Source organism: Nicotiana tabacum, chromosome 7 (genome assembly GCF_000715075.1).
Source record: "Nicotiana tabacum cultivar K326 chromosome 7, ASM71507v2, whole genome shotgun sequence".
Classification (NCBI taxonomy): domain Eukaryota; kingdom Viridiplantae; phylum Streptophyta; class Magnoliopsida; order Solanales; family Solanaceae; genus Nicotiana; species Nicotiana tabacum.
In genome coordinates, this window is record NC_134086.1 from 694,216 (window position 1) to 706,918 (window position 12,703).

The 12,703-nt window shown below is 36.5% G+C and overlaps 1 pseudogene; it reads left to right on the forward strand.

The window, feature by feature from the left end:
• The first annotated feature begins 403 nt into the window (after positions 1-403).
• LOC107761902 (tryptophan--tRNA ligase, cytoplasmic-like) lies at positions 404-11,183 on the forward strand (annotated as a pseudogene).
• The last annotated feature ends 1,520 nt before the right edge of the window (positions 11,184-12,703 follow it).

A 12,703-nucleotide genomic window follows, 5' to 3' on the forward strand; every position in this document is an offset into this window, starting at 1 on the left:
TTCTTAAACTCGGGTGTGCATTTCATGTGACCCAAATCAAATCCCACAACGTTAAATAAAATGTGTTCAAGATTGCGGGTGCATTTCATGTGACGCCATCCAAAGGCACGTTTTAAACAATGTTCAACTTTCTTTTAAAAAATCGAATAAAAGCGGTTAAAAGCTAAAATTGGCACATAGGTTCAAAATGTTTTAAAATCAGATAACTAAGCCAGATATAACAGTTGAGCGACCGTGCTAGAACCACGGAACTCTGGAATGCCTAACACCTTCTCCCAGGTTAACAGAATTCCTCACTCGGAAGACTATTAAACAAAGTCAATATTTTCCTCGATTCGGGATTCAACCGGTGACTTGGGACACCATAAATCTCCCAAGTGGCGACTCTGAAATTCTTTAAATAAATCCTATTTCGATTGTCCTTTAATTGGAAAAACTCATTTATGCCCTTGCAGGTGTAGTGAAAAAGGAGGTGTGACAACAACAATGGAGAAAAGGGAGGAGGCGAAAGAGGTGGTGGAAGAGGAGGAGCAAGTATTGAACCCATGGGAAGTATCAGCAAAAGACGGCGGCAAGATTGACTACGATAAATTAATCGATAAATTCGGTTGCCAGAGGCTCGACGAATCCTTAATCCAGCGTGTTCAACGCCTCACGAATCGGCTGGCTCACGTTTTCCTCCGCCACGGAGTTTTCTTCGCTCATCGTGATTTCAACGATATATTGGACGCTTATGAAAAAAGGCAAAAGTTCTATCTATATACTGGCAGAGGACCTTCCTCTGAAGCCTTGCATTTGGGTCACCTTATCCCCTTCATGTTCACAAAGTAATTAAATTAATTGGGAGGACTTGATTGTAAATTTTTTTAAAAGAAGTTTTTTTTTTGTGTGAATTTATTTTGTTTTTGTTGTATTTAGATATTTGCAGGATGCATTTAAAGTGCCGCTAGTAATACAATTGACAGATGATGAGAAATGTATGTGGAAGAATTTGTCCGTGGAAGAAAGCCAAAGACTTGCTCGTGAGAATGCTAAAGATATTATAGCGTGTGGATTGATGTTTCCAAGACTTTCATTTTCTCTGATTTCGATTATGTTGGTGGGTAAGTAACTTTGTTTTTTCCCTGATTGTGTTTGGAATGAGAATCCTTTTTTGATATTTTTCAGTGTTTAGTAGGTAAGCAAGTATACATACGGTAATCATACAAGGAGCTGTATACAGTATAAAGATTCTGTTTTGGTGATATTTTGCGTTAAACAGTCGAAAATAATATCTAACAGATGATTGAAGCAACTGATACAGCATGACATGAGAGTTGGGATTTTTTTTATGGGAAGTGTCCTCAATGTAACAATATCTTTTCTTTAGGGGGCGGGGAGAGGAGGTGAATATATTATTTGGTCTTCATGTTTCTATTTGTTGCTATGGAAGTGATTAGACTGAAAGTTGCCTTTTAGAATGGAATTTTTAGCTTTACATGTTATGTCATAAGTAGAATTTAATTTTGAGCAAAGGGTCTATCGGAAATAGCCTCTCCACCTTCATAAGGCAGAGGTAAGGCGTGTGTACACATTACCCTTCCCAGATTCCACTTGTGAGATTCCACTGGGTTGTTGTTGTTGTCATAAGTAGAATTTAAGTGGTCGTAGTCGTACAAGGATGCAATCAACTTGTGTTTTCTTTATGCTCTGTGTGTACAGCTCCAGGAGTTGTATTTACATAGTTTTATGGTCCGTTTCTAACAAGAATTTTTTGCATAGTGCCTTTTACAAGAACATGGTGAAGGTTGCAAAATGTGTCACATACAATAAGGTGATTTCTGCTTATTTTACATCCACAGGAGCATCTTATGTTAAGAGGCTTTTGACCTATTACGCTATGCGGTTTGTTTTTCAGGTGGTTGGCATTTTTGGTTTCACAGGTGAAGATCACATTGGGAAAGTTAGTTTTCCACCAGTTCAGGTAGCCTCCTCCTCAATGTGATAGCCATAGTCTTTCTATTAACTTACTCTAATACTTTTTTAGATTTTGTTGTAATACCAAAGTTAGTGAAGTATATGTGCCTATGTTTCATATTTGTTTTCTTATTTTCATGTCAAATAGATAAGTTGAGAGCCTGAAGAAGGTGGAATAGTATACATTATATCCCCCCAACCCTCAAAACACACACACACACACCAAAAAAGAAAAAGCTGAATAGTAGCTTGCTTTTAATTTTATATGGACTCGTCCTCTGCTCAAAATTGAGGAATTTGAATTGGGTTTAGAATGATAGAGAAACTTAGACAGGTGAATAACAAAATTGCAGGCTGTTCCATCCTTCCTAAGTTCATTTCCTCATCTGTTTTCTGGCAATGATAACATTCGCTGCTTGATTCCATGTGCCATAGACCAGGTTTGTTCTTGCTCCTATATTTCTTTGTCGGATTTCTTCAATTTTTTTGATATGTGATTCCTTATAATTTCTAATTATATTTGAATGATTAAGCAATTTGTTTTGCAATTATTATAATGGAGCAATATGTTTTGTTGTCAACAAAATAGTTTTGGTTATATATTAGTCGGATGGGTGTTTTTTGTCTGAAAGTGATGGTTATTTCCCAATCATTGGAAGCATTCTTGATTGGCATCAAGGATCTCCTCATAACATCCCAATTATAACATCCACTATGATAGAAACCATTGAGCTCATGTAAAGAGCTCTACTTTGATTTATATGTTTTATTGAGAGGCTTTTATTGATTGTACACATTCTGCACTATTGTTAAGTTGGCAACATCTTTATGAATATCTTTTTTTTATGAAGTAAGAAAATTTCATTAAATGCCATCAAGAAGATGCATAGCAAAAAATATACAACAAAAGTGTGGCTGCTCATATACAAAAACTTACTGCATAACTACAGACACAATCCAAAAAAATTCAAAACTAGTTACAGAGGCCTGCATAACTACAGGCACAATCCAAAAAATTCAAAACTTGTTACAGGGGCCTGGTTGAACCAACTAAATAAATAAATTAATTAGACAAGTTGCTTTAAGAGAGTGATTAGGACTTGGTAAAACCTGGGGTTGACTTGAGCCTTGGGGTTTGCTCCCTTTCAAGGTCTCAAGTTCGAAACCTACTGGGTGCAAACAATTTTTGAGGGCCATCGGACTAGGTAAAACCTGAATTAACCGTGGTGCACTTGCGGGAAACTCCTTGCCGAGGGCCTGTGCACCCCCGGGATTAGTCGAGGCTCGAAGAGACACAGACACCCGGTGCAAATAAGAAAAAAAGAGATTGATTAGGAGTTGAAATCCTCTCATTGCAGATGCACCAAAAAATATAAGCAGGCACCATTTGCTAAGTTTTCTTGATGGATTTCCCAACTCTCCATGAGCACCAGCACTCATAAACATCCTTGATACTGTAAAGCATGACCCAATCAAGTCCAAAAACTGATAAAAACATGTTCCATATGTCAGTTGCTACCGTGCAATGAGAAACAAATGTCTCACTCTCAAATTCCTCCTGGCACATAAAACATAAAACATCCGTTCATTGTCGGAATGCTTCTTCTACTGAGGTTGTCTTGAGTAAGGCAGGCTTCATATAGGCTTGTCCAGATAAAACCAATTACTTTTATAGGGAGTTTGGTTCTCCATATAAGCTGCCATGTCCATTTGTCAATCAGCTCTTTATTGGAGCATAGATTGTTATATCCTCTTTTGACAGTATAGGTTCTATCTTTGGAAGCCCCCCATTCCAGCTTGTCCTTCACCTGAGGGTTGATGTTAATATTTGATAATTTTGAAAGCAATCTCAGCAGTTCATTTAGTTCCCAGTCTTGGATATCTCTTCTGAACTGCAGTGCCCTTGCGTTATCTTGCCAATAGTGGATTCCTTGTTGCTGGCTGGTAAAAATAGACTTGGGGTGTTCGTCTTTCAGAATCTCTGTCCCTAACCATCTGTCTTTTCAGAAAGAAATATGAGAATTCCCAAGCTTGAATGATGGCTTGAGTTGGAAGTCACCCCATAACTTTGAAATGTGTTTCCATGGCTTAGAACCATGTGGCAGTCTACTTTGTCTAGTACACCAGTTATTTGCCACCCCATAGTTTGCTTGTATTACAACTTTCCACAGCCCGGGTTGTTCATGTTGTACCTCTGGTGCCATTTCATTAACAAACTCTTGTTGTGTAAAGTGAGATCTTTTTTTCCTAACCCTCCATGCACTTTGAGGAGGCCATTTAACCAGATGGAATTTGTGAGTTTAACTAAATCCTTCTCATAGAAAATCTCTTCTTAATTGATCAAGTCTCCTCTGAACCTTTGCTGGGGTTGGAAACAGGGATAAGAAGTAGGTAGGAATGCTATCCAACACATTGTTGATGAGTGTAATTCTACCACCCAAAGAGAGATACTGCATTTTCCAGGAAGCCATTTTTTTCAAAATTTTCAATTACTTCATTACAAATACCTAGAGCTTTGTGTCTAGCTCCTAGTGGAAGACCAAGATATGTTTTAGGGAAAGAGCCCACCTTACAACACATTACTTCCGCAAGCTCTTCCAAGTTTGGAACTGAATTGACTGGATAGATGATGCTCTTCAACATGTTCTACTAAAGATATTTTACTTGTCAAAGGAAAATGCCGGATGGGCCATGTCATATTCCTGTTCAAATGATGGTATAATATTTCTAGGATTCAAGTTATTGTCTCGTTATATTTTTCTAGAAGTTGGCAGACAAAGAACTGTTGTAAATATGAGATCATATAAAATGAATATTGATCAAATACAGAGTAACTTTTCTTTTTTGTCTATGTGACGGTAAAACAAAATGAAAACCAGAGAGATGGTTTGATGCTTTTTCTAAATACAAGTACGATCTTTGGTTGATCTCTGCTCAAGAATTGTGAACTATGTTACTTTTCTCCCTGATTTTACAACAACAACAACAATGACCCAGTATAATCCCACAAGTGGGGTTTGGGGAGGGTAATATGTACGCAGACCTTACCCCAACCCGGAAGGGTAGAGAGGCTGTTTCCAGGAGACCCTCGGCTCAAAAAGCAATAGGAGATGATATATTAGTACCATAAAAATGCGTAATAAAAATAACAACAATATATAAGATTAATTTCTCCCTGATTCTGAAAAGGATTAATTTTTTTAGTATGAATGTTGATTCAACTATACTTCTTAACCTTGCAGTTACGCTCAAATACTCTTTAACAATTGTAAATTGGCTAGTTCATGGGATGTGCTTATTGATACATCATTTAGCAAGTTCAAGCTTTGATGCGGATCTGCTTAATTAAGTAGGTCACATGAGCCGGAAATCTCCTAGTTTGCTTGAAATTAAACTGGTTAGATGATAGATAGACAATATCATGTTACTTAAAAAAAAAGATGGAATCATGCTGAGGTTTTGCTGCTTCATGTCTTTCTTTTTTCTCTCTGCAATGTCTGCCATGATCTTCATTATTGATAGATTCCCCCCCCCCCTCTACTGAAAAACTAACATAGGTAAATGATTTTTCAGGATCCTTATTTCCGAATGACTCGAGATGTCGCTCCCCGGATAGGTTATCACAAGCCTGCTTTGATTGAATCATCTTTCTTTCCTGCCCTTCAGGTTTTTTTCCTTCCTTATAGACCAGTGACTGAACAATATTAGTTCTGTTACAAATACAATGAAGTTTCACTATGATGATACTTCTGTGACTTCGCCTTTTACAGTTAATTAGTAATTTGTTCTATTACATTTATTTATCCGTCATCAACTTCTTGTTGCTACAAGGTTTTAACTTTTCTTGCTGCAAGCTGGCCCGGACACTACTATAGTTAAAAAAAGATATTACGTCATCAATAATCAAACATTTAGATAGAATCATTATCGCGTACCCATCGTTCTCCCGTACCCATCATTCTGGAATCTAAAGCACCTGCCAGTGCCCTGTGGTATGATCCTTTTGAGGTGCGACATTCTTTAGACCCTAATTTCTTACAAATGAAAGCAATGTTCTGCTTTGGTGCTTCATTCTGGTTATATATGAGTATTTCAGCATCTAAGTTGGAACTGTTAACTTCTCACCTTTCTGATTGACAAAAAATTGCAGTTCACTGCTTGTGCTTCGTCATAGCTTAGAGACCAATAAATGTAGCATATTTTGGTCATAGACCTGTACAACATAAATTTAGTTTGTTCATTTACTTATTTAATTTTTGTATAGACCGAGTAATGCAGCATTCCTGAAAGCTTTATTCTCTCCCTGGAATTCTGCTTGTGCCTAGCATCTGGATTGTGATTCTTCATGCTAGAGAAGTATTTCTCGACTAGGAAAACGAGTTGCCTCCTGCATAGAATTGATATGAAAAGAAGTTAAAAACACTTAAGCTTACTGTAACACATCAACTTCTCAATCGATATTAACATTTTTTTTGTTTGTTGATGAAGTAAGTAGATTCATTGCTGGCATCAAGAAGATGCAAATTGTACAAAAGAGGTGTTGTTAGCTTCATTACATTTGTCTGTGCTATAGCAGGAAGCTAACAAGTTACAAAATAAGAGACCAAGCTAATCTATTCAGAATGTTAGCTCTGGATTACAAAAAACTGTTTAATGAAAATTCCATAAAGCCTGTGGAAGACAGTCCCCAAGGAAACTGAAGAAAGAATTTCCTTGTTAGATGTTCAATTCAGTCAAGCAAAGCCCCAAATCTTCAATAACTTTTTCAAAAAGGATTCGTCCTAGTTGGAACACTGTTTGCTAGAACCATTGTTGTCCATATTACAAATAGTCTCCATATAAATGTTGTCTTCTACTAACAGATGGAAATGTGTGTTGACTAATAAATCATCTTTCATATTTCCAAAATGTCAAATAAAATCTGTATTTTCTTTTCATTTTTCCCTTTCTTTTTACCACTTTCACGCTCTTCCCAGTTGGTTCTTAATTAGTGCAATTGCAGATGATTCTTAAGTTCCAACTTAATTGAAATGGATTACTAACTATATAATGGTTATTTCATTTCATCTTTGTTCTTTTTCTGATGTGGCCACCTCCATGCTTGTAATCTGTATTATTTTCAAATAAGTAGAAATACAACTGTTTCTCATCCTTGTTACTTGTCAAATTAGTTTGTTGTTTCAGCTTCTGATTTTTAATGGGTCTGCTTGTAAAAATTCTTCTGCATTGCCTTTCTGTTAATATTCTACATTTTGTTGAACATTTGCAGGGGGAGAATGGAAAAATGTCTGCTAGTGATCCAAGTTCTGCCATTTATGTGACCGATTCAGCAAAAGAGATAAAAAACAAGGTTGGGGTTTTTTATGATGTGAACTGTATTATTACACACCTTCTCAGAAAATAATTCCTTCCGAAAAAATATACTTTACACATCTCACATTCATCACCGTATAATGAGTTGGCAGTTCTAGATTTGTTAGAACCCCTACATGCTTAGGAAGGATATGCTTTGTTCTTTTGCTGCTCTCTTATTTTTGGTATCTAGCACATTACACAGATTTTTTTTTATAAAGGTAATAATTATTACAATTGGGGAAGCCCCCATATACAAGCTGTATGCCAAAAAGAAGAGAACCTACACCGAAATATGATTCTCAATAAAAGAGGCCCTATCCTCTATACAAGTTGGGATCTCATAAGTACACCAAAAAGAAACTAGAAACAAAAGACTACTTTGTAATTTTACAAAATCTTGTTCCACCCCTTCAAAAGGCATCCTATTTATCTCTTTCCAAATAACCCACATGATTGCTAATGGGGCAAGAATCCAAGCGCTCAGACTTCTCTTTACCCTCCTATGAGCCCAACTATGCAATGCTTCTTTTACTGTGCCTGACATCACCCATTCCACCCCAAACAAATTAAGGACCACCCTCCATAAACGAGTAGTCACTTGACAGTGCAATAGGAGATTATCTGCATTTTCACCTGAGCTTTTCCATGTGAAACACCATCTGATATATATGATCCTCCTCTTTCTCATATTTTCCGCTGTCAAAATCACTCCCCTTGCCGCCAACCATGCCAAGTAACACACATTTCTCTGTGCTCTAGAGATCCAACAGAGCAATACATTCCTCTCTGCCTAATAAACTCTGTTAATAAGATTTAACAATTAATAATCCATCTCTACTCTCTCGCTATCTCCATACACATTAATAACCCATTTCAACATGGGACCTTGTATAAGATGTAGATTCTCTAGAAGATTTCATTGGTTCCTTGTAGCTGTTACAAGATTGTTTTTGCAACTTTTTGGGTCTTGTAACCCTGGTTTTACTCCTTAGCACAGTCTTTGTGCTAAGGACTATCTTTTAATATAATGAAATCTGTTACCTTCTCAAAAAAATTAACCCATTTCAACATTTGGTTAGCTACTGATCAGGTTTCAGCTACCAGTAATTAAACAAATAAATAAAATAAAATAAAATAAGTTAAGATAGGGGAGAAGTTAAGAAGCTAGGGTGAGATCTTGGATTTAGTCAAGTTACTCTATGGTTCCAATCCTAGATGTTAAGAAGTTTCCCTGTCTATAAATGTGAGCAATTGCTGTTGCTGTGCTTGATAGTGTATTTTGACCTTCAATGCCTTTTAGATGAAGAACCTGCACTATGTTGGAATTTTAGTTTTATTTAGTTGATACCTTATGAGCAAATTGAAGAGATTTTGGGCGCTCACTATAGCTGTTGGACAGAGTGTGGAATGTGTGTTTTTCTTTTCTGTTATTGTTATCATTGATAATTGTAATTGAATTGCTTCCACCCTACAACAACAACAACAACAACAACAAAAAACCCAGTGTAATCCCAAAGTGGGGATAAGCTTTCCAACCTATTGAGTAAAAAATGATATTTATGATGGGCACTCTTGAGAAGAACCTTATCATACAATTGATGTTAAAGATACTTCTAAATAGTAGATGACTTTCAACAATAATCGTAATGGAATTACACTGTCTGATTTTGGGCAATTCTCATCAATGGCACAAGTGTGCCTTCACCTTTATACAGTTTGAAGTTGTGGATTTTACTGACTGAATCTTCTGTTTGCAGCCTTATATGATGTTTGAGATTATCCGATCAATATATGAGCTTTCTATTGCGCCTTTTGTTTGTATTACTGGGACAACTGTAGCATTTTGCTGGACCATCTTGTTAAATCATCTTTGTTACCTTAGTGTCTTCAATCAATACTTGCAGTAGTGAGAAATTTTTTCTGTAATTGCTTTTCCATACTTATCCTTCTCAGACTTCAATGTGTTCTTTTTAAAGTTCTTGTTTGTGGGGAGGGAAGAGTTGGGGTTTCTTTTTTTTTTTTTATTTTTTGGGGGGGGGGGGGTACTATTTTCTAGCATAGGAGTCAAGCCCCACTACAGTAATTTTGAGCTAGGTAACACCGGAAACTGAGGCTATTGGAGTTTGCTTTCCCTTTAAAAGTTCTTATATAGGTTTCCTAGATGGATATTATCCAGACTGATTACTCTATGCTAAATAACTTATCTCTACAAAGCAGAATAAATGACCCTTTAAATTGTAACTATGTGCAGATAAACAGATATGCATTCTCTGGTGGGCAAGACTCAATTGAGTTGCACAGAAAGTACGGAGCGGACTTGGAGGTAACCAAATTTATATGGACCCACTTGCTAATTCCTAGGACTTGCATTTCTATTAAATAATTGTATGTGCCTGAATTTGACAAGAGGGGTTGCTCTGATGGTAAGCAACCCGCACTTCCAACCGAGAGGTTGTGAGTTCGAGTCTCCCCAAGAGCAAGGTGGGAAGTTCTTGGAGGGAATGACGTCTGGGGTCTATTTGTAAATAGCCTCTCTACCCCAGGGTAGGGGTAAGTTCTGCGTACACACTACCCTCCCCAGATCCCACTAAGTGGGATTATACTGGGTTGTTGTTGTTGTTGTTGTTGTATGTGCCTGAATATAGCATCTTGAGACTGCGGGTTGTCTCTGCCTGTTCTCTTCTCGATTGGATTGCTAAAATTTTGTATCATCTTTACCCACGGAAAAAGAAGAAGAAAGCAAAGTAAAACCTCTCATCTTGGATATTGTCTAGGTTGATATACCATTTAAGTATCTTGGCTTTTTCCTGGACGATGATGCTGAGCTGAACGCATTAGAGAGGTTAGTGTACATATTTTGTCATCTCATTTCTTTACAATTCAAAACTTTCATTGGTAGAACTCCAGCATATGGTGTTTAATTTAGTTCGCACAAGGACTAACCAGTAGTTGAAGTTACCAATAATGGTCATATGCTCGCTTTCAGGAATATGGGTCTGGACGTATGCTAACAGGTGAAGTGAAAAAGAGGCTCACTGAAGTTCTAACAGATCTAGTTGAAAGACATCGACGGGCTAGGGCATTGGTGACTGATGAGGTAACTAACAGTAACTTCTGGTGTAACCTGAAGTGAACTAGCTCTTCCGAATTTTAAAGTACTCATTCTCCATTTCAAATTCCCTTAGATTATCAAGTCAATTTGTCCTGACTAATCTCAATTTCAAATGACATAATTTTCTCTTTAGTGGCCAAAAAATACAGCTTGGTCTGCTAGCTTAAGTGAACACAGAGATTGAAATTAGCGCTAGTTCTCCATTTTCTTTTACTACATAGGATCCTTTACCTAACTCATTGTTGCTGAGTGGTGTTTACTCTTCCTCGGACAAGTCACTAGATATGTTAAGGGTGTGAATTGCTCCTCTTATGAGCATGACATTCCTTCACTGTTATTTCAACACTCAATTTGCTGCCTCTTCGATTATGTGCGCTCAGGGATAAAAAAAAAATAAGGGGGTTGTGAGGTTCTTCTTTAGTGCATCTTTTGCTGGTCCAAATTACTATATCCCTTTTTCCTTTTTATGCTTCTCTCTCATTCGACGTGCTCTATGTTTTTCTTACTATTTCTTTATGTTTTCAATTCCACTAATTTACTTGCTTGTTGAATGCTCTTTCCTGCAGATGGTAGATGCTTTCATGGCCGTTAGACCTCTTCCTAATATGTTCAACTGAATAGGCAAATTTTCGTCGCGTCGATATGTTCTTTCTTGGGGCAACTAGTCATTGTTTCTCTCGATTTCCTGAGTTGTTTCTTCTTTAATTGTAATTTCTTTTTTTCATGTATTTTATAACTCGTAAATTTCAGTTATATATATTTGCAAAAACAAAGTCATGAAGATGGCATTACTCTTCCATTCTCTCGTTGAAATTTACAACATTTTGAGGACCCTAATGCTTCTAGTTTGGTTAGGTACTAGATTTTCTTCCACAACCCCATAGATGGTAACTTTAACATGATTTGTTTTCTAATCACTTGTATCCCTTTTTGTCTGGCATTTGTGGCCCTTTCCCTATTTTTAATGAAGTCTCTTGTTTTTCTGGTTAGTTTATCTGAACCATGGAGAACATTTTTCTGCCTTTACACAAAGTTACTGCAATTATAAGACTAGTTTTAGGATACACGCGTCGCATGTGTACCCATATCAATAAAAACGAGATTTTTAATAAAAAATAACAATAAACCCAGTATGTTTCCAAAATGTGGGGTTTGGGGAGGGTAGTTCGTACGTAGATTTTACCCCTACCTAATTCAGGTAGAGAGATTGTTTCCAATAGATCCCCGGCTCGTAAAGGGGAAGAAGAAAAAGAAGAAAATCAAGAAAGGAAGAGACAAGAAAAATAGGGAGATAAAGGATAAGTAGTACCAAATAATAGCAACATGGAATACAATACCTGAGGCGAACAAAATCATATAACGTAATAAAAGTCTAAGAATATAAAGGGACATGCGTGCTACTAAGACTATTGGTGAGCAACTAAAAAACTACCCGCTAACCTTCTACCCTAATCCTCGACCTCTACACCCTCTTATCAAGGGTCATATTCTTAGTGAGCTTGTGAGCACGTGATTTTTGCCCTACATGAAGATAACTCCTAAAAATAAACCAAAAATGATTTTTAATAGATTTTAGAAGTTTTTCTTTATTTAGTTGCATTTTATGCATTTTTAATATTTTAAAATCATAGAAAAATCATAAAAATGTCACGTTTTAATTTCATGTCATCTTAGGTCCAATTTGCACATAGGAATTAATTTTATTAAGAAAATCACAAAAAATATTATTTTTACATATTTAGCTTTTAGTCTTTAGAAAGTAGTGTTTTCATTTAGTTTTAAGTTAACTAGTTATTTTAATAGATAAACAATTTTAATTTTTACAAATTAGATTGATTTATGATTAATTTAGGATTTTATTAGATTTTAAAACCAAAGAAAAAGAAAAAATGAAAAAAAAAAAGATTTTTATTTAGTCTTCCTACCCAAAGTTAATTAGCCCCAAATTCATGACCAAAATTCTTTCAAACCCAAAACATTGAGCCCATACTCTATTTGACCTAAACTAATCTTACCCCCTATAAAATAACACATAACTTCTAAAATGAAAAAGGCCGTAGACCTTGACTACACAAAAAACGGCAGTCATCATCTCCAGCCATCGAAAAACACCCAGTGCTTCATCTTCTCCAAAAGCTAGAGAACATCCTAAGCTCTTTAGGCGATAATCTCCAGCCGTTGCTGCTTCTTCAACAGAGCTGTTCCCTTTGAGCTTCATCTTCTTCGCTCCTAAGCAGCCATGAAGCACACCTTTTCAGCCATTAAGACAACCTGAAAATA